Source organism: Grammomys surdaster, unplaced genomic scaffold (assembly GCF_004785775.1).
Source record: "Grammomys surdaster isolate TR1022 unplaced genomic scaffold, NIH_TR_1.0 241, whole genome shotgun sequence".
Lineage (NCBI taxonomy): Eukaryota > Metazoa > Chordata > Mammalia > Rodentia > Muridae > Grammomys > Grammomys surdaster.
The window spans coordinates 381488-402342 of record NW_021604686.1 but is presented as its reverse complement, the minus strand read 5'-3'; the positions used below and the strand labels follow the sequence as shown (position 1 = coordinate 402342).

The 20855-nt window shown below is 41.4% G+C and overlaps 1 pseudogene; it reads left to right on the top strand.

Moving 5' to 3' along the window:
* Positions 1-14129: 14129 nt before the first annotated feature.
* LOC114626895 lies at positions 14130-18281 on the top strand (annotated as a pseudogene).
* The last annotated feature ends 2574 nt before the right edge of the window (positions 18282-20855 follow it).

Below are 20855 nucleotides of genomic sequence, written 5' to 3'. Positions count from 1 at the left end.
AGCACATCAGCAGGAAAAATATAGAAGGTAAAGAAGGGGGTAAAAGTTAGCTAAAGATGACGATAAGAGAACAAAGAAAAAGGGATACAATGTAGCTTGAGCAAGAAATCTCATCCTCATTAGTAATTACTAGTCACACTTGATATATAGCTGACCAGAGTTTGCTGTGTATGTGCATGCGTGCCTCTGTGTGTGTGTGTGTGTGTGTGTGTATGTGTGTGTGTGTATTTCATTTGTGATGCTGCAGCAAAATACCTGAGCCAGGAGTACTTTTTATTTTTATAAAGGACAGAAATGTATTTTCTCTAGTTCTGCAAGAAGAGCAGATTAAGATGGCAACAGAATTAGTATCCAGGGAGAACTGTTGCGCCTCCAAGATGGTACAGTCTCTGAGAGCCCGGCGTGCTGAGCCCTCACAGGTACACAATAGCATTCACAGGGCAGAACCTCATGACTCAATACTTCCTAAAGGTCCCACCTTTTATAACACAATGTTGCTTAGGGAGTTAAGGGGAGGGATTATTAAGTCATTTCAGACAGATATGCCTCATACTAAAATAAATTACAGAGGACAATACCAGGATGCTAGGAAGCTAATATGGATGCAGGGGAATATGGACCAGACTGAACCGAGAGGCCTAGAAACACTCCCCAGATTCTTAGTAAATGTCCACATTTCTTTTGAAAACAATTCTTATTGAGGATTTCATACATGCGTATTATGTGTTTTGATCATATTCATTCCTCATTAGCTTCCGTCCTTCCCACTTCCTGTGGACCTCCTCTTTTCCCAACCTACCTCCTCCTTTCATGTCTTCTTCTTTTTTTAAATAACCCATTGCGCTGAATTAGGGCTGCTTGACTCTGTGTGTGTAGAGGGATTTTTGTTTTTGTTTTTTTTTTTTAATTGCATCATGAGTAATTTACCAATACAATTTACCTTACACTTCTCAAGGCAAAATGACTGCTAAGCCCCAACAGCCATTAACAGTCAATAGCTCATCACCTGAGGGGAAAGCATTCACTCCCTGCTCAGGCTGGGAAATACCCACATTTCATCCTTGGGCTTCTCTGTAGCAAGTCACTTTTGCATAATGTTCCTCACCTTCTGTCCTCCCGTTGTGATTTTTCAGTTCTTACCACAAATACTGCTTCAACTAGATCTATCTGGTTGTTTTTGTTTGTTTGTTTATGTTTTGCTTTACAGCCCTGGGGATTGGACTGCGAGCCTCATATGCATGCCAGGAGAGCATTCTGTCAGGGAAGTGTACCTCCAGTCCTTTTTTGTTTTGTTTTTGATTTTGAGACAGTCTTGCTAAATCTTGATCTAGATCTGTGGCAGAGCTATGTCTTAGTCTTTTGAGTCTGAACTCTGGGAATAAATACATCATCTATTTTAGAGCTGCACAGAACAAGTTAGATTGCTCCAAAAATATGACTTCCAGTCTTTACTCAGAGTTTACTCATCAAGTGAGAGCTGTCTCACATGTCCTGACTGAACACACTCTCACCTGCTCTCCACTTAATAGGAGAGGAACTTCAGAACTGGAAGTGGAGATACTGGAAGTGAATTATCCCAAGGAGGCTGGACCTCAGAATCCGGTTGTTCAAGCCTTCCTTTATTTCTCATTGCACAAATTAATGAGACTATTATGATATTTTCTTATGTTAACACACTGTGAACTAATCAAGTCCAGCCACATTCTTCTATTCTCAAAACTATTGTGTAACCATCTCTTCCAAATAGTAACCTACCTTCCAAGGAGCAAGGAGACTCCTAAGACTCAGGAAGCTCGGAAGGACTTGCAAGGCTCCTCCTTGAGGTTCTATGATAATGGCAGTTGCTGGAGGAGAGGAGACAGGAGGGCTACCTGTCAACTGGGTGGAAGCTCCCAAGGATTCCAGTTTTGTGAGTTGTCACCTTGCTGGGTAGAAGGTTGAGTTACCTGTGCTCCTGCAAGTAATTCCAATAAATGAATTGCGTTACCAAGCTGGACTCAGAAGCAGTTGTTCCTTGGTCTGTCTTGGTGCCCTGACTGGAATGTATGGATGCCTGGTCATGTCTCGCCTGGAAAGCTCACAAAGCAACCGCCATCTCCAAACCTTTCTCAGATCTAGCAATTGCTTTTCTACTTTCAGATCAGTTCCTTCATTTTTCTTTTTTTATTATTTCCAGATGTAAGGGAGAATACATGAAATTTGTTCATCTGTATATCTGGCTTATTTCACGTAACACAATATCCTCCAGTTCATCCATTTTGCTAAAAATGATAAGATTTTATTCTTCTTTATGGATAGATAATACTCTACCCTCAATCCCACACACACAATTTTATTTATCCATTCATCTGCTAACAGGCACTAGGCTAATTTCCATAAGAGTGCTTTAATAAACACGGACGTGCAGGTGAATTGTTTTTGTATGTTGACTTCATTTTCTTTGTCTGTATGCCCAGCGGTGATACAGCTGGATGATAAGGTAGTTCTATTTTTAGATTTTTTTTCTTTTGAGGAACATTCATGCTGCTTTTCATAGTGGTCGGGCTAAGTTACATTCCTATCACTGCTCTATAAGGTTCCTTATTGTCTACGTCTTCACCAGTAATTATCTGTTAATTAATTGATTAATTAATAATAGCTCTTCTAACTGGGGTGAGATCTCATCTCACTGTGCATTATAGTTTTTAATACTTTAAAAACTTCTATTTATTTCTATTTCATATCTACGAACGTTTTGCCTATATGCATGTATGTGTCTAGAGCCCACAGAAGCCAGAAGGCGGCACTGGATCCCCTGGAACTTGAGTTACAGATGGTCATGAGCCACCATGCGGGTGCTAGACACTGCACCCAGGTCTTCTGGAAAAGCAGCCAGTGCTCTTAACTGCTGAGCCAACCCTCCAGAACTCTGAATAATCAAAGTTTTAATTTGCATTTCCCTAGTGGGTGATGGTATTGAACCCTTTTTCTTATATTTGTCAGACATCTATATTTCTTCCTCTTTTAAGAGCTATCTCCAGGTCATTGGCCAATCTTTTTTATTTTTTTAAGATTTATTTATTGTTTATATATGTGAGTATACTGTCGCCATCTTCAGCATGGGCTGAAGAAGCTGTCTTTTCTCCAAAGTATGCTTTTGGTACTTTTGTTATAAATCATTTGGCAGTAGATGAGTGGAATTTTTGATGAATTCTCTGTTCCATTAGTCTATAGGTTTTTAATGCTAATTTCCATGTTTTTTTTTTTTAAACTTAGTCTTTATAACATGCCTTTAGATTAGTTATTACATTGCCTTCAACATCACTGTTTTGGTTCTAGAATGTTTTGGCTATCAGAAGTCTTTGTTTTTTCCAGTGACCCTTAGGATTGTCTTCTAGATCTGTGAAAAATGTCGTTGGTATTCTGGACTGGGGTGGAGGTGGGGTCTTGAACTGGATGCATGAAGCACTCTGGGTATTATGGGCATTGTAACAATACTAATTCCTTCAATCTGTGTCTTTTTTGATAATGCATACTGCTGGATATCTGTATTCTGAAGTTCGCTGAAATTTACATATGCAAATTAGAAGCGCTGGCTAATTGTGAACTGTTACTCTTTTAGCTCTACACTGCTGTCTTGTTTGCTTGTCATCAGTTCCTGAGATGTGTATTTCATAATCTCTCACTGCGGATACTCATTTCTCTACTTCTTTTGTCCTACATATTCCAGCCTTACTGTCGATGGCTCCAGATTTACGATGTTCTGTTCTTCTAGTGAGGTCTTATTATAAAGTACGTTTGTGTCTTTTAAAACTAATACACAAAGATGCAAACGTTGTACTTATTAATGAGCGCTGTCATAGTTACTTCTCTTTGTTTTGAAACAGGGTATCTCTATGATGAAGCTCTGTTCTCAAACTAGACAGGTAGACCAGGCTGGCCTTGAACTCCCAGTGATCCACCTGCCTCTGCCTCTGGAGTGCTGAGATTAAAGTCATCCCCCCACCACCACTTGGCTTTACTTACTTTTTTTTTAATAGCTGAGAAAAGATAGCATGACCAAGGAAACTCACAGAAAGGTAGATTTATTTGGTGTTTATGGTTCCAGAAGTATGGGGGTGAATCACCATCATATCAGAGAGCTTGGGAGGAGACAGGCAGGAGTGGCACTGAAGTGACAAAGGAGAACTCAACATATTAATCCACAAACAGGAAGCAGAAAGTTAATTGGGAATGGCATGGGCTTTTAAAACCTTCAAGTCCTCCCTCAGTGGCACCCCTCCTCCACCAAAGCCACCCCTCCTAATCTCCTCTTCTGCCTGAGCAGGGTCCTTCAGCATTTCCTGTGGAGGAGAGCCTGTACAGTGATTTCCCCCAGTTTTGCTTATCTGAAATGCATTTATATCAATTTCACTTTGAAGTGTATTTTCATGGCTATCAAATTGCATTTTGGTAGCGATTTAATTCCTGTGATTTCCAGCTTTGGTTTGTTTATTTTGTTTTGAGACAAGGTGGTTTTACTAATGTTCAGAGACTTGGTCTTAAAGTTCCAATATTCCTGCCTCAGCCTCCCAAGTGTTGTGATTATAGGTATGTGTCATGTCTGGAAATTCTCTTTCAGTGCTTTTCTAAAGATGAGAAGAAAGGAATTTAGGAACCCATTGGTTATACCTCACAGTAAATCATTACATACTCCCTGACAAGTGAATAGATAAATATGTTCACACTTTCACTTTTACCCACACTAACCGGTTCAAGAAGAAAAGTGGGCCAGTGAGATGCCTCATAGGTAAAGTCACTTGCTGCCAAGTCTAAGGACAAACATTCTACCCCCAAATTCTACATAGTTGGAAGAAAGAACCTGTAAATAATTCTCTAACCACCACTTGTGCAATGTGGCAGGACAATGTGTATGCACGAGTGCACGCATGTGTACCTGGTGCTCGTGCATGTGTGCACACATACACACAAAGATACACACATCTTTATAGCCATATAAATACCTAAAAATAACTGAACATATGTTTAAAAAACATATATATTTTTTTAAAAACGACAACAAAGGTCAGCACGTTACTGGTGGTGGAAATAAAGACAACTGTAGGTATTTGCAAATGAACAAAGAAATCTGTTGTGCTATGGTATAATAAGTTAATGTTGTTTAAATGAAATTAATTTGACAATATTGCTACGTACAAAAACCAGTCTATTTGTTTTCTATGTTCCAGTAAACAAAGCTACAAAGTAAATTAAAATACACTATTTGCAAGTTTTTTAAAAAAAAATCAAATATCTCACAAAATATAATGGAAGTGAATACAGAAAGATTGCAACGATTTGAGATTCTGTGTCTTATCTACTGTGCTATAAAGATATTTCTCAAGTCATGTTCTAAGAAAATGAAAGCAGGTATCTTAGAAATTCAAAAGGTAGACTATACTCAGGGATCAGAATCATTCATCCAGCGGGATGTGATATTTTTTCCCAGTTTGGCACATGTATTCCGTGTAATTTATCCTATGTCCCAGGAATTTTGTTCCGTGGAATTTGATACACGATTCTTAAACTCATATTAAAAGAAAAGGCCAAATAAAACAACAATAACAACAAAATAAATAAAAAGATCGACTTCACCTTGACAGGAACAGGATGGACTCACACAACGGGATTGTTTTGGTTTGAGTAAGAAATGTCCTGCATGAGTGAGCTCATGTTTGAATACCTGGTCCCTAGGCGGAAGAAGTGGGTTTTGGGAAGCAGGTGTGAACTTTGAGGATTTGCATGATGTTGTAAGAAGATGCTGCCACAGACAGCCTGTGCTGTGTCCATGATGGAGTGTGTCCGAATGATGGGCCAAATAAACTTTTGTCAAGTATTGGGTTAATGACACAAAGACAACTAATGTATAGATATTAGACTCACTATAAAGTCATAGTAACTGAACCAGTTTGGCATGGTTGTCAAACAGTGTCCAGAAACAAACCTCACACACCCCACCACTTGACTCATGACAGACTCGCCAATAGAAAGCTGTGATAAAGACTGTCCTTCCAATAAATACTGCTGGATGAACTACCTAACCATATGAGAAAAAATAACTTTGATCACAACCACACACACATACGTTCTAGGTACGTTTCAGATCCAAAAAAGAAGACATCTGTTTTACATTTTTAAATTATTTATCGGTTCTTTGTGAATTTCCCATCATATCATGAGTGGGAACTCATCCTCACCTCCTTTCATAACCACCCTCCACCCTTGCAGTCACCCCTACCCCCCAACAGAGAAAACAAATGTCACTGTGGAAGCTGTGGTGTGTCACATTGTGACCCACAGTACACCCTTCTGTCCCCCCAGCCCCAATTCTTTGCTTGCAAATGTTCATTGCAATGAGTCATTAGTGTGGTTCGAGGCCTCTGGCTTCTGCTACACTATCAATATTGGAACCTCACTGAGACGCCTTTTGGATATCCTTTGTTGCCCTGTGTCATGGAGTTCCTGTAATTTTGGATCTGTAGGAACAGTCCCTTCATTTGCTCCAGCAGTTCATCAAGGGTATAGATGTTGGGGTGGGCGAATTCAAAGCCTTGGATCGTGGCCTGAGCAGTATCTGAGTTGGTTAGCAGGACGGCTCTCCCACTCTCACGCCCTTGGGGCCAGCTCACCAGCCCAGGCAAGGTACAGGGCCTGCTCTCCCAAGTGTTGCAGTCAGTGAGAGACAAGGCCAGTCCTCCCAGTCTCATGACCTTGAGGTCAGCTCTCCTGACTACTATAGATAGCAAGGGATGATGGGGAGGATGGTGTCTCTCTCTCTCTCTCTCATCTGCACCACTGCTCAGCAGACAAGAGGCACATCCAGGGTGAGCTCTATTGTGCTGCCTAGGAGAGGTACAGGACCTGCTCTCCCAAGTGTGGCCGAGGCGAGGGCAAGGGCAGCTCTCCTGCTTTCATGACCCCAGAAAAAGAAGACATTTATGATGCATATAACTGACAAGAGTATCAGTTGGAACATATGTATTTATTTTCCATAAGTCATTGAGAGAAAATTGACAATATACTTTTGAAAAAAGATACCAAAAAGTCCAATAAGCATAAGAAAATGTCAAAAACAAAATGCAAATTAAAGATACAATATGCTATTATTATAATTCACATAAGAAAGTATAACTTTAAAAGATAGAAATATCAATGAGTCAGAGTGAACAGAACTCTCTACATTAATGAAAAATGACAGGGATTGTTACCCCCAAGGAATTAAAGACACACGAGTGGTTGTCCTTGTTCTGTAAATTTTCAAATTACTAATCCAGGCCCTGGTGAAGGCCAGTGGATCTACAATGCTGAAGACTATGTAGAATTGGCATAAGAACTCTCATAGAGATTAGTTGTTGGGAGCCGCAATCGCCATTACAAGATGGCGGCGACGACTGCTTCCGGGTTCCTCACGGAAGACCTTGATGCTAATGCACATGCGTGGGCCACATGCCCCTCTCATGCTAATTTAGGCTTACGCCAGGGACCAATCCAGATTAGACACGCTATGTTCCGAACACTGACTGACCATCCAGGATCCAGGGGCTGGGACTTTTTGGGCTATATAAGCAGCCGCTTTTCTACAGTTCGGGGCCCTCTCGCCTACAACCTAAAAGAGCTGTAATAAACCGTGTGTCAGAAGAATTCATCGTGTGTGGCGTCTTCCTTATTGGCGAGGCGGGTGCTACACAACTGGTGCCGAAACCCGGGATGGCCGAACCTAGACAGTGGAAGCCAGCAGAGAACATCGCTAAGAGGGACCCCGACTGCTCATCGGGAGGATTCAGAACTGACAGCGGAGGAAGTCCGGACACTTTTCTGCAAGGTATGTTTTATCCTGCCTGGGTGGGAGCTTTCGTTTTCCTCTGGGTGATTATCGTTCTTTTGTTTTTCTATTGCATAAATTGCTCTGTCCCTGGCCAGGAGTGTTTGACTCCTTTCTGCCAAGAGTACCGTAATTCTCAGGTAGAAAGAGACATGGGAAATCAACAAATGAAGCCGATTCTAGCGGCAGTACAGACATTGCTTAAACAGAGGAAGCTTCATATTCCAGAGAGGGTGCTTTGTAACTTCTTAAAGGAAGTTGATCGTGTCACACTGTGGTTTGTGATCACCGGTTCCTTAACTAAGACCTCGTGGGCCAAACTCGGAGGCGACTTGCTTAGCTTAAAGGAGGGAGGAAAATTGCGCCCAGAGACATGGCCTATCTATAAGATGATCAGAGCATGCATAGAGGACGAGAAGTGCCAGGATACACTCAAGGAGGGACAGAAGGCCCTGACTGAACATCAGGATAGCTTATCAGAAGCAGAAAAGGAAGGAGGCCCCAAGAAAAGAAGGAAGCCTCCAAGGAAAAAGGAAAAGCCTAGAAAGGAGATAAATGAGAAACCTTGAGGGTTATATCCAGCCCTGGATGAATTTAAAAAACTAAAGATAGATACCTCCTCGGAGGAGACGTCCTCTGAGGAAGAAGAAAAGCAGAAACAAAAAGTAGGAGCTAGGTCAAAAAACGAAACACCAGAGTTAGATTCGGAAGATGAGCAAGAACTAGAGGAGGAAACAGCCAAATATGAGTCAGGGAGATATGGGCCGGATCTGCCCTATGCCCCAGGCGCCACGCCTTCAGCGCCGCTCTTAGAAATGATAGAACCTAGACGACATAGTAAACAGAAAAAAGGGAACCAAAGATCAAAAGATACAGGAAGCCCCAAAAACAGGTAATTCCACACTAATTCCAGATGAGGTCAGAAAAGAAATTAAAGCAGCTTTTCCCGTATGGGAAGATGCTAACCAAGTAAGACAGTATAGTGTATTAGATGTAAAACAACTTAAGACTTTAACAGAATCAGTCCAAACCTATGGTGTCAACACCTCCTTCACGCAGGTGTTGGTAGAAAGACTCACCACGAGCGCCATGACACCCGAGGATTGGTACAATACTGTCAAGGCATGCTTAACTATGGGACAATACCTGGATTGGAAGTCCATATATCAAGACTCTGTGCCTCACAGGCAAGACAAAATGCTGCTCAGCAGCGCCCACAATGGTCTCTTGATACGCTTACAGGACAGGGTCAGTGGGCTGCTAATCAGATCAATTACCCGGGTGAAGTCTATGAACAGATTAATAAAGCTGTCGTTAAGGCATGGAAAAGTCTGCCCAATAAAGGACAAGTAACAGGCAATTTGACAAAGATTATACAAGGGACAAATGAACCTTTTTCAGACTTTATAGCAAGAATGATGGAAGCGACAGACAGAGTTTTTGGTGATCCAGATACGGCTATGCCTCTCATAGAACAATTAGTTTATGAGCAGTGTACAAAGGAATGTAGAAATGCAATTACACCCTGGAAAGCAAAAGGGATTAATGCCTAGATGAAAGCTTGTAGAGAGATAGGAGGACCGCTTTCCAATTCAGGACTGGCAGCAGCAGTCCTTGACGCCCAACGTGAATCATCTAGGAAGTGTTACAATTGTGGCAAGCCTAGACATCTCCAGAAAGAATGCAGGAATAAGACTCAGATAAGGAAGCCACCGGGCATTTGCCCCAGATGTAATAAAGGTAAACACTGGTCCAGTGAGTGCAGGTCAGTGAAGGACAAACAAGGTAGACCTCTAAGTGAACAGTCAAAAAATGGCCAGCAGGGCCCCCATCCCCAGGGCCCGAGAATATATGGGGCCATAAACAAACAGAGAAAGGAGAGCCCCGAAGAACAACAACAGGGTCAGCAAGATTAGACCTCCATGCCACCGCCAGAGCAGTACTAACCCCAACCATGGGGTGTCAACCTATTCCTTCAGACTTCAAAGGTCCTTTATCTAACAATTCGGTAGGATTAGTGCTAGGACGATCCTCCACCATACTCAAAGGATTGATTGTACACCCAGGGGTTATAGATCAAGATTACACAGGACAGGTAAAAATTATGTGTTCATCCCCTCGAGGAATCTGTTCCATTACACCAGGAGATCGTGTTGCTCAATTGCTCGTTCTTCCAAGTTTACATAATATGTTTTCTAACAAAAATGGAGAGAGAGGTGCTCAAGGCTTTGGGTCTACAGGACCCTCACATGCCTTTGTTTCCCTTGACCTAGATTCTAGACCTACACTGGAGTTAATGATAGAAGGGAAACCATTCACTGGATTATTGGATACTGGAGCAGATACATCTATTATAGCTGCCAAATGGTGGCCTTTAACATGGCCAGTACAAGAATCCTCACAACTGCTACAGGGCCTAAGATATCAGTCGGCTCCAAGAATCAGCTCTAAGACCCTGACTTGGACAGATAAAGAAGGCAGGAGAGGTACCGTGATACCATATGTTATACCTCTTCCAATTAATCTTTGGAGAAGAGATATACTAAAACAAATGGATTTTAAATTAACCAATGATTATTCAATACAAAGCCAACATATGATGAAGAATATGGGATGTGTTCCAGGAAAAGGCCTTGGGAAATGTTTGCAGGGGAGAATAGACCCTATAGAAATCATTGAAAAACAGGATAAAAAAGGATTGGGTTTTTCCTAGGGGCCGCTGAGGAAACTCTGCCCATTCCGTGGTTATCAGAGAAGCCTGTATGGGTTCCACAGTGGTCTCTTACCTCTGAAAAATTGATGACAACAAAAGAACTTGTAAAGTAACAGGAGGAGTTAGGACACCTCGAAATTTCACATTCACCTTGGAATGCACCAATTTTTGTTATAAAAAAGAAATCAGGAAAATGGAGACTTTTACATGATCTCCGAGCTATTAATAAACAGATGTCAATTATAGGTCCTATTCAAAAGGGACTGCCATTGCTTTCAGCCCTTCCAAAACATTGGGAGATTATTATAGTTGATATCAAAGATTGTTTTTTCTCCATCCCCTTAAATAAAAAGGATAGAAAAAGATTTACATTTACGTTGCCCAGTATTAATCATGAAGAACTAGATATAAGATATCAATGGAAGGTATTACCCCAAAGAATGGTCAATAGCCCTACCATGTGTCAGCTATATGTGTCCAAAGCCATCGAGCCTGTTAGAAAGAAATTTTCAAAAATTAAGATATGCCATTATATGGATGATATATTGATTTGCTCACCAGACAAAACTAACCTGCAAGATACATTTACAGAGTTAGATAAATGCTTAAAAGCAAAAGGGTTGCAACTAGCTCCTGAGAAGGTAAAGGAGAGAGAAACTGATAAATTTTTAGGGTCCATTGTTACCCCTAATATTATAAAACCACAAAAACTAACCATCAGAAGAGATAATCTTAAAACATTAAATGATTTTCAAAAATTGTTAGGAGATATTAATTGGGTACGGCCCTTCCTAAAAATACCCACTGCAGAATTGTTGCCATTATTTAAGATTCTTGAAGGTGAGGCAGAAATCACCTCACCCAGAACTCTTAATTCAGAGGCCTCTTCAGCTTTGGATAAAGTTGAGACGGCAATACAATCAGCACAACTGACTAGAATACAATTAGACAAGCCATTTCAGTTGTGTATCCTTCCTTCCCCGATGTTCCCAACAGGTGTATTATGGCAAGAGGGACCTCTTCTTTGGATACATCATCACAGTTCCCCAGGGAAAATTTTGGGTTATTACCCTACCTTAGTAGCTGAATTAGCTTTGAGAGGATTGCAAGCTGCCCTTATTCATTTTAGAATTTATCCTAATATTATTATTTGTCCATATACATATAGTCAATTACAAGTGTTATTTGGTACAATAGATTCATGGGCCATTCTTAAGTGTTCTTTCCCAGGAGATATAGATAATCATTATCCTAAACATCCATTAATTTCCTTTATCAAGGCCCATCCTTTTATTTTTCCAAAAATTACTCAAAATATGCCCATAGCTGGAGCTTTGGATATTTATACAGATGGGTCAAAAACAGACATGAGATGTTATGTTGTTAATAATCAGCCCGTTCAGATACAATCTAATTATACTTCTCCACAGTTAGTTGAATGTGCTGTTGTGACAACAGTACTTGAAAGATTCTCAATGCCAATAAATATAATCTCTGACTCACATTATGTTGTGCGTGCGGTCAGTCAACTTGAGGCAACTGATTTTATCCATTCTAGGAGTACAGTTGCCACCATATTCCAAAATATTCAATCCATTATTAGGTCCAGAAAACAACCATTTTATATACAACATATGAGGGCCCATACTTTACTTCCTGGGCCCATGTCATCCACTAATGCCATGGCAGACCAAGGCACCAAACATATGTTTGTGGCTTTTAGTAAGATTCAACAAGCCACAGAGTTTCATGATCTTTATCATGTTCCATCTCATACCTTGAGATTAAAATTCAACATTACCAGGAAGGAGGCTCGAGATATAGTACTCCAATACACGTCTTGTGCTACTTTTCGTGTCGCTCCTTCCCCGGGAGTTAATCCCAGAGGATTGTTGCCCCTTCACATTTGACAAATGGATGTTACTCATTATAACTCCTTTGGTAAACAAAAATATGTACATGTGTCAGTGGACACATGCTCTGGAATAATTCATGCCACACCCATGACAGGAGAGAAGATATCCCATGTAATTGCCCATTGCCTAGAAGCTTGGGCTGCCTGGGGTAAGCCTCTCCAAATAAAACTGACAATGGACCAGCTTATACTTCGAAAACCTTTCAACATTTTTGTCAACAAATGGGTGTCCGACATACCACCAACATACCCTATAATCCACAAGGACAAGACATTGTCGAATGAACAAATAGAATTCTAAAGACCTATTTACAAAAACAAAAAGGGGGAATAGGCCCCAAGAGACCTAAGGCCTCCATATCCTTTACTCTCTTCACTATAAATTTTTAAAAATTGGATACTCAAAGAAAGTCAACAACAGACAGACATAGTGTGTCTGAAAAGAAAAAAATCCATGGTTAGGTGGAAGGATGTTCTCTCTAACACGTGGAAAGGCCTGGATCCAGTATTAATAAGATCCAGGGGAGCTGCTTGTGTTTTTCCACAGGATCAAGAACAGCCGATCTGGGTCCCCACACGTCTGACAAGATTAATAAAAGATGTGCAGAACACAGACGAAGATCCAGCTCCTTGTTCTGATGATGATGACCCTGAAAATTGCCAAAACAGAAGTCAAGTGGGGGATAGTGACGACACTACCCATACCACTGCCGGTGATGTATAATACACAAGTTTTTCCCAGATTCTTTACCACCAATGAGTCACTGGGTCTACCATACTTTCCCTTAGATGTTCCATCCGCAGTGGCGACCAACCTAAGTGATAACCCATTTTTAAATGGTAGCCTCTGCTTTACCATTAATAACAACTTTACCATTTATAACAGCTCAGATTATCCTTGTATTCGTTTAGGTAACTATTCCTATACACAATTGGAGAAAATAGAAAAGGTTAACAAGACTCTCTTAATTGCTAATGCTACAATCCTTTTTGGTTGGTGGCCTACTACTAAGAACCCAACTAATAGTAGTGAGGGGACAGCTGCAGCTAATTTGTCAAAAGAATTATCTTTACAGCTCAAGACCAACTAGAGTCAAGAATTTGACAAGACCCTGATTCGACTGAGACAAGCAGTCACCCATATTAATTCCACACGGGTGGACGTTAATTTTACTAAAGATCTTAGTGGCTTGCTTCCTCTAGCTTTTCCTCTACATTTTCCTATTTCAAAGAGTGGGTTGGAACAGAGATCTTTGGGTCAATGTTGTACATAAGAGTCATGTTCTGTATCTGGATGGTCCTCAGGCTACGCCGACAGAGGCATCGAGATCGCTACATGATGGTTCAAGCACTTGTCACACCAGAACAAGGGGCATCCCCCCAAGTTTAGATAAATATTCTCAGACAATGAGACACTATCACGCAAGACTTCTTAAGGACACAGGTTCCCATTGCACTAAGAGTCTGCTAATAGTCCTATGGTGCCTCCCAGGGCTCAGGTTCCTATTACACGGGAGTACAGGCCCATAGGGTCTCCCATCTAGATTAGCCTCAATCGCTTAAGCTGTTGAATCAGCAAGCTGATTGACATGATCTAGTTAGATTGCCTTTTAAGTAATAAAAAAGGGGGAGATGTTGGGAGCCGCAATCGCCATTACAAGATGGAGGTGACGACTGCTTCCGGGTTCCTCACGGAAGACCTTGATGCTAATGCACATGCGTGGGCCACTCGCGCCTCTCATGCTAATTTAGGCTTACGCCAGGGACCAATCCAGATTAGACACGCTATGTTCCGAACACTGACTGACCATCCAGGATCCAGGGGCTGGGACTTTTTGGGCTATATAAACAGCCGCTTTTCTACAGTTCGGGGCCCTCTCGCCTACAACCTAAAAGAGCTGTAATAAACCGTGTGTCAGAAGAATTCATCGTGTGTGGCGTCTTCCTTATTGGCGAGGCGGGCGCTACACAATTAGTGGTCTGGAACTGCAAGTCTAGAAACAGGTTCATCTTCTGTGGTTATGGTGGATTGAAAAGGAATCACCCCTATAGACCCATATGCTTGAATGCTTGGCTATAGTAAGTGGCACTATTAGTAGGTGTGGCCTTGTTGGAGAGGGTGTGGCATCATTGGAGTGGGTGTGGCCTTGGAGAAGTATGTTACTGTGTGAGTGGGCCTTTTGAGGTCTCCAATGCTCAAGCTACTCCCAGAGTGGTATGCAGTCTCCTTCTGCTGCCTTCAGATCAAGATGTAGAACTCTCAGCTCCTTCTCCAGCACCATGCCTGCTTGCATGCCACCATGCTTCTTTTCATGATGATAATGGACTTCTGAACTTGTAAGACAGCCCCAATGAAATATTTTCCTTTATAAAAGTTGCTGTGGCCATGCTGTCTTTTTATAGCAATGGAAACCCTAAGACAATAGTCAACTGTTTTAAAAATTTTTTATCTCTATTTTGTGCATGTATGAATGTATGTGTGTGTGTTTGTGGCACATGTGTGCAGGTGTATGAACATGTATAGCATGCACATGCAGGCCAGAGGTCAATGGTGGGTGTCTTCCATCACCATTCCACCTTATTTTGAGTCGGTTGTCTGTCTCTGTGCCTGAAGCTCCAAGATTTGGTTAAAATAGCTGACCAGCAAGCCCTGTGATGCTCTTGATTCAGTGCTGGGGTTACAGATCCATGGATTTTTTATGTGGGTGCTGTGAATCCAAACTCAGGTTTTCAGGCTCACATGGTAAACACTCTACCAACTGAGCCTAGCATTTGATTTTTTAAAAGAGTTATCTAATTTTATTCTTATTTTGTGATTGTGTGTGTCCATGTGCCTGAGTGCCCAAGGAGACCAGAATAGGATGTTGGATCCCCTGGAGCTGGAGTTACAGGTAATTATGAGTTGCTCAGTGTCTTTGTTTGGGTTTCTGTTGCTGTGAGGAAACATCATGACCAAAAAGCAAGTTGGAGAGGGAAGGGTGTGTTTGGGTTACATTTCCACATTGTAGTCAATCAGTGAAGGAAGACAGGACAGAAACTCAAATAGGGCAGGAACCTGGAGGCAGGAGCTGCTGCATCAGCAGAGGCCATGGAGGATGCTGCTTACTGGCTTGTTCCTTTTCATTGTAGATGTGCATAGGACTGGCCACTAATAGCTACACAACAGAGTCAATGCTAGGTTCTTTTGAAATGTTCTCTGGTAAAGATGTTAATCCATAATTCTCCAGTTTAGCCTCAGGCAGAGATTTTGACAAGGGCAGAAAGCAGCTACATCCTTCACAAAAAATATCACAAAAATAGTCTCTAGGACACACACTGATATCCTTCTCCTCTGAAGCTTCTTGAGCTGGGTCCTCACAATTCACATCACCCTCAGCACCACTTTCTTCCATGTGTCCACTATTGTGGCTCATTGAATTCTGCTTAAAGCATTCAGCTGCTTCTCTAATTCAAAGTCCCAAAGTCCACATTCCTCAAAACCAAAACCAAACCAAACCAAACCAAACCAAACCAAACCAAACCAAACCAAACCAAACCAAACCAAACCAAACCAAACCAAACCCACGGTCTGTCCTATCACAGCAATACTCTAGTTCCTGGTACCAACCAACTGTGTCTTAGTTAGGGTTCCTATTGCTGTGAAGAGACAACATGACCACAACAACTTTAAAAAAAAAAACAAAAAATGCTACATATTTAATTGTCAAGGAAGTGCAAATTAAAATATTGATGAGATATCAATACATGTATTTAATCCTGATGCTATCAGGAACCACAACAACTATTGCAAAGGAAAACATAAAGACTGCTTACAGTTCAGAGGCTTATCCCATTGTCATCATGGCAGGAAGTGTGGTGGCATGCAGGAAGACATGGTGCTAGAGAATTCTATATCTGGATCAGCAGGCAGCAGGAAGAGAGAGTGAGCCACTGGTCCTGACTTGAGCTTCTGAGACCTCAAAGCCCACTCGCAGTGACATATTTCCTCCAACAAAGCCACACCTGTTCCAACAAGATCACACCTCCTATTAGTGCCACTTTGTATGAGCCTGTGGGGTAATTTTCACTCAAACCACCATACCCCATGTATAAAAAGTATTTTAAAAAATTATAACAAAGGAAGTGATTGTAGAGATGGCTTAGCAGTTAAGAGAACTGGCTGCTGCCACATCTATGCTTGGTTTCCAGGGACTTAGATCCAACTGTCCTGGTGAGGAAATAAAGACAAGACAGACAGGCAGACAGAAAGTTTGGGTCAGGGGTTCTAGGCTCTTACATGGAGGAACGTCAGCTCACTGTGTTTACTGTATAAAATTGAATAGAGAGGTAGGGTCATTGCATACTATTGAACAAGTTCTTATATACAGATGAACAAGGAGGTAGGGTTTATGGTATACAGCTGGATCAAGGAGGCAGAGCCAATCTCTATAGGGGAGCAGTCCTCAGGTCATAAACATCCAGGGGGAGAAAGCTACGGTGGATCTCTTCTGCACACAATGTCAGCAGTTGTACTCAGTCTCAAAGAGGGCTGTCCATCACTCTGAACTTGAGGATGAAGGGTTCTTGACATGCCCATGTCACTAGCTAACATTTGCTCAGTACTGCATTAACTCAGGCTTTCTTTACTTCCTACAATCTGTTCTTCCAAAGGACCTGGGTTCAACTCCCAGCATCCACAAGGTAGCTCACACTGTCTGTAACCCCAGTTTTAGAGGAACTGATTGATGTCTTGGTATGGCATTGGCATCAGACACGTAAGTGATGTACAGACATATATGTAGGCAAAACCCCAGAATCATAAAATAAAAAAATAAAAATAAAAACGAGTTGTTTGATATGGGTTCTGGGAAGTGAATTTAGGTCCCTTAGAAGATCAGCAAATGCTCTTAACTCCTGAAACATCTCTCCAGCCCTTGATTTTTTTTCAATATCAACTCATTCAGTGGGAAAGGATAGCACTGGGAGAGCTAGACATACACATGGATCACTCTACTCCCCAGTGACCTTAGAGACTTCCAAATATCATACACTTGAATTAATTCAACATGGATCAAAGACATCAATGCAATAGCCAACACTATAAACCTCTAAAAAGAAAACACAGACAAAACACCTTTGTGACCTCGAGTTGGGAAGCAGTTTTTGATATATGGTATCAAAACTAGAAAATTGAAGAAAAGTAGTAGGGGAATTGGATTTCAGCAAAATCTTCAACTTTTGTGTACTAAGACCCTGCAGTAAGAAAAAGCCCTACCACAAGAAGCGGAAGTATGAGCTGGGACAGCCTGCTGCCAACACTTAGACTGGCCCTCACTACATGAACACACACAGCCCAAGTTCGAGGAAGCAATAAGAAGTGAGATTGGATGTGGGGAACTTCTCCTGGTGCTCTGAGCATTGTACTCACAAAACAAGGATCATTGATGTTGTCTACAATGCATCCAATAATGAGCTCGTCCGCACCAAGACCCTGGAGAAGAACTGCATTGTGCTTATTGACAGCACACCGTACCGGCAGTGGTACAAGTCCCACTATGCACTGCCCCTGGGCCGCAAGAAGGGGGCCAAACTGACTCCCGAGGAGGAAGAGATTTCAAACAAAAAAACGATCAAAGAAAATTCAGAAGCAATATGACTAAAGGAAAAAGAATGCCAAAACCAGCAGTCTTCTGGAGGAATAGTTCCAGCAGGGCAAGCTTCTCCCCTGTATTGTCTTAAGACCAGGCCAGTGTGGCAGAGCAGATGGCTAGGTGCTGGAAGGCAAGGAGCTAGAGTTCTATCTGTGGAAGATCAAAGCCCAGAGAGGCAAATAAGCTGTTCTTCATAGCTCAGGTAATAAAGGTGTTTGCACTTCTATATGTAAACAAACAAACACAAAACAAAAAAAAAAGCAAGAACACTGCTTACAGAGCAAAAACAAAGAAAAACTAAAAGCAACAACCCTCCCAAGTCCACAAATCATGCATTCAATAATAGAGTGATACCCAGGGATACATTAAGAAACTCCTACAGTTCTAAGCAGTTCTAAAGCAATGAGAAGTTGACTCAATTAGAGCTTTCTACAAAGAACAAAATATCAAGTGAATTATAGCAAACTGAAGTCTTACAGAGGCTGATGAAAGGAGGAAAAAATTAATGTCACCTCCAAAATTACAAGACAACGCAGTGGTCGTCAGAATGATACTCTTGATTTACAATTCCAGGTCCATCTAAAATACAGTGGACTCATAGGGGTCAAGACAATGTGGGGTTGATATAGGAATAGTTACAGAGACCAAAATGGCCAAAGGGGACAGAAAGATGCTCCAAATCACTGCAAATAATAAGGGAAATACAACACAAAAGTACAATGAGATACCAGTATATACTCAGTAGGATGACTCATAAAAAGTAGAGAATACAACGCCCGTAACCAGCTTGAAGAAGTTAATGAAGAGTCGGCACCCCTATTCCCTGGGCTTGGGGACTGAGGTGGTTAATACTGGGCTGTCTTTCTAGGGAAAAGTAGTGATTTTGTTGGAACAGGGAGGAATAGCTAGGATTTATTGCATAGCCATAACCTATTGGTAGAAATCTGCATAATTGTTATTAAGCTGAAGTTATAATTTCTTAAATGGTACAAAATTTACTTTGATTTCAAATTCAAGGTTTTTTTGTTTTTGTTTTTTTTTCTGTTTTGTTTTTTTTGGTTTTGTTTTGTTTTGTTTTTTGGTTTTTCGAGACAGGGTTTCTCCGTGTAGCCCTGGCTGTCCTGGAACTCACTCTGTAGACCAGGCTGGCCTCGAACTCAGAAATCCGCCTGCCTCTGCCACCCAAGTGCTGGGATTAAAGGCATATGCCACCACTGCCCAGCTTAAATTCAAGGTTTTCATTGGTATGAGTTTCTTATTGATATAAAAGTGAGATTAATATTGTTACTCTCATAGGCACTGTGCCTATATAACACATTTAGGAATATAAGGCTTAGACCCAGACCTTCTTTAACTTTTTCAACTGATTCAAGATGGTTAGCCTGTGAGTTAAGGGCCTATAGCAAATTCATGGCTCTGAGTTTATTGTTTGGGTGTTTTCTATATTTTATTTAGAAATAGCTGAGAAAAGTTAACAGACAACAGTCCAGATTGCCTTACATGGATAGTTGGTTTTCAAAACGTCAGAAGTCCACAGAATTGTCCTTACACACATTTCTGTATTAATGTTCATTTTGATTAGAGACCTGTCTGCTCCTGACAGCTTCCTGTCTTGGATTCTTTTTTTTTTTTTTTTTTTTTTTTTTTTTTGTTTTTTCGAGACAGGGTTTCTCTGTATAGCCCGGGCTGTCCTGGAACTCACTCTGTAGACCAGGCTGGCCTCGAACTCAGAAATCCGCCTGCCTCTGCCTCCCGAGTGCTGGGATTAAAGGCGTGCGCCACCACCGCCCGGCTCCTGTCTTGGATTCTAAGAAGGAATTGAGCATCTTTGGAGTTACTCCAGTTGTGGTGAGACAGCCACTAGACAAGAATTGCCTCTTTTTATCTACAGACAAAATACTGCCCAGAAAAGAACATATTTGTGGAATAGTCGACTGATTATATCTGCCAAGACAGAGTAATCAGCCCTTAATAATTCTGCATCACTAGGTCTGTCAGATGATCCTGGGCCAGAAGGCTGAAGATCGGATGCTCCAACATTTTGTAGTATAGGGACTGTCCAGGTGTTCAGCGGTCTCTATAAATTGGCTAAGTTTTAGAAGCTATGCTTTGTGCTTCCCATCATTTCAGTTAATTCTGTCATTCTGGATTTCTGACAGGGTTGAAGACTTATAGTCTCATAGCCAATCCTGGCTATTTACTTTGAGAGAAAAGACTTGAGAGGGTGGTTTTCAGCTGACATTCATTCTAAAGCCAAGAAAAAAGCCAGGTTCAGAACTAAGTCTTTTAGCGAGGAGAGATGACAGAGGTTCTGGTTAGTCAACAAAATGTTAGACTAGGTATTAGGTCTATCTTGTACCTTACTGATACTAATTGGTATAGTTATGATCTAATTGTATTTTGAGAAAAAAGTTTTATTTCAACAGGAAGGGTGAAATGTAGGAGGAGCTAAGGTGGAGGAGTAAGGAGAGGAAGAGGAGGAGTAAGGAGAGTAGGAGGAGAATGAGAGGAGGAGCTAGGAGACGAGAGAGGGGAGGAGAACATGGAGGCAGATGTTCGCGTGTCTCCGTCAGTCAAAGACAGTTGGTATATCTAGGTTGGGTATTGGGTTACACTTCTGATTGTATGGGCATCTTGTTATTGAGCATTACCAAACCTTTGATTAACATTTATAAAGCCTTTGATTAACATTTAAAAAAAAGTTACTAATTAAAAAAAAAAAAGGATGAGGAGGGAGGGTGATGGAATATATGTGAC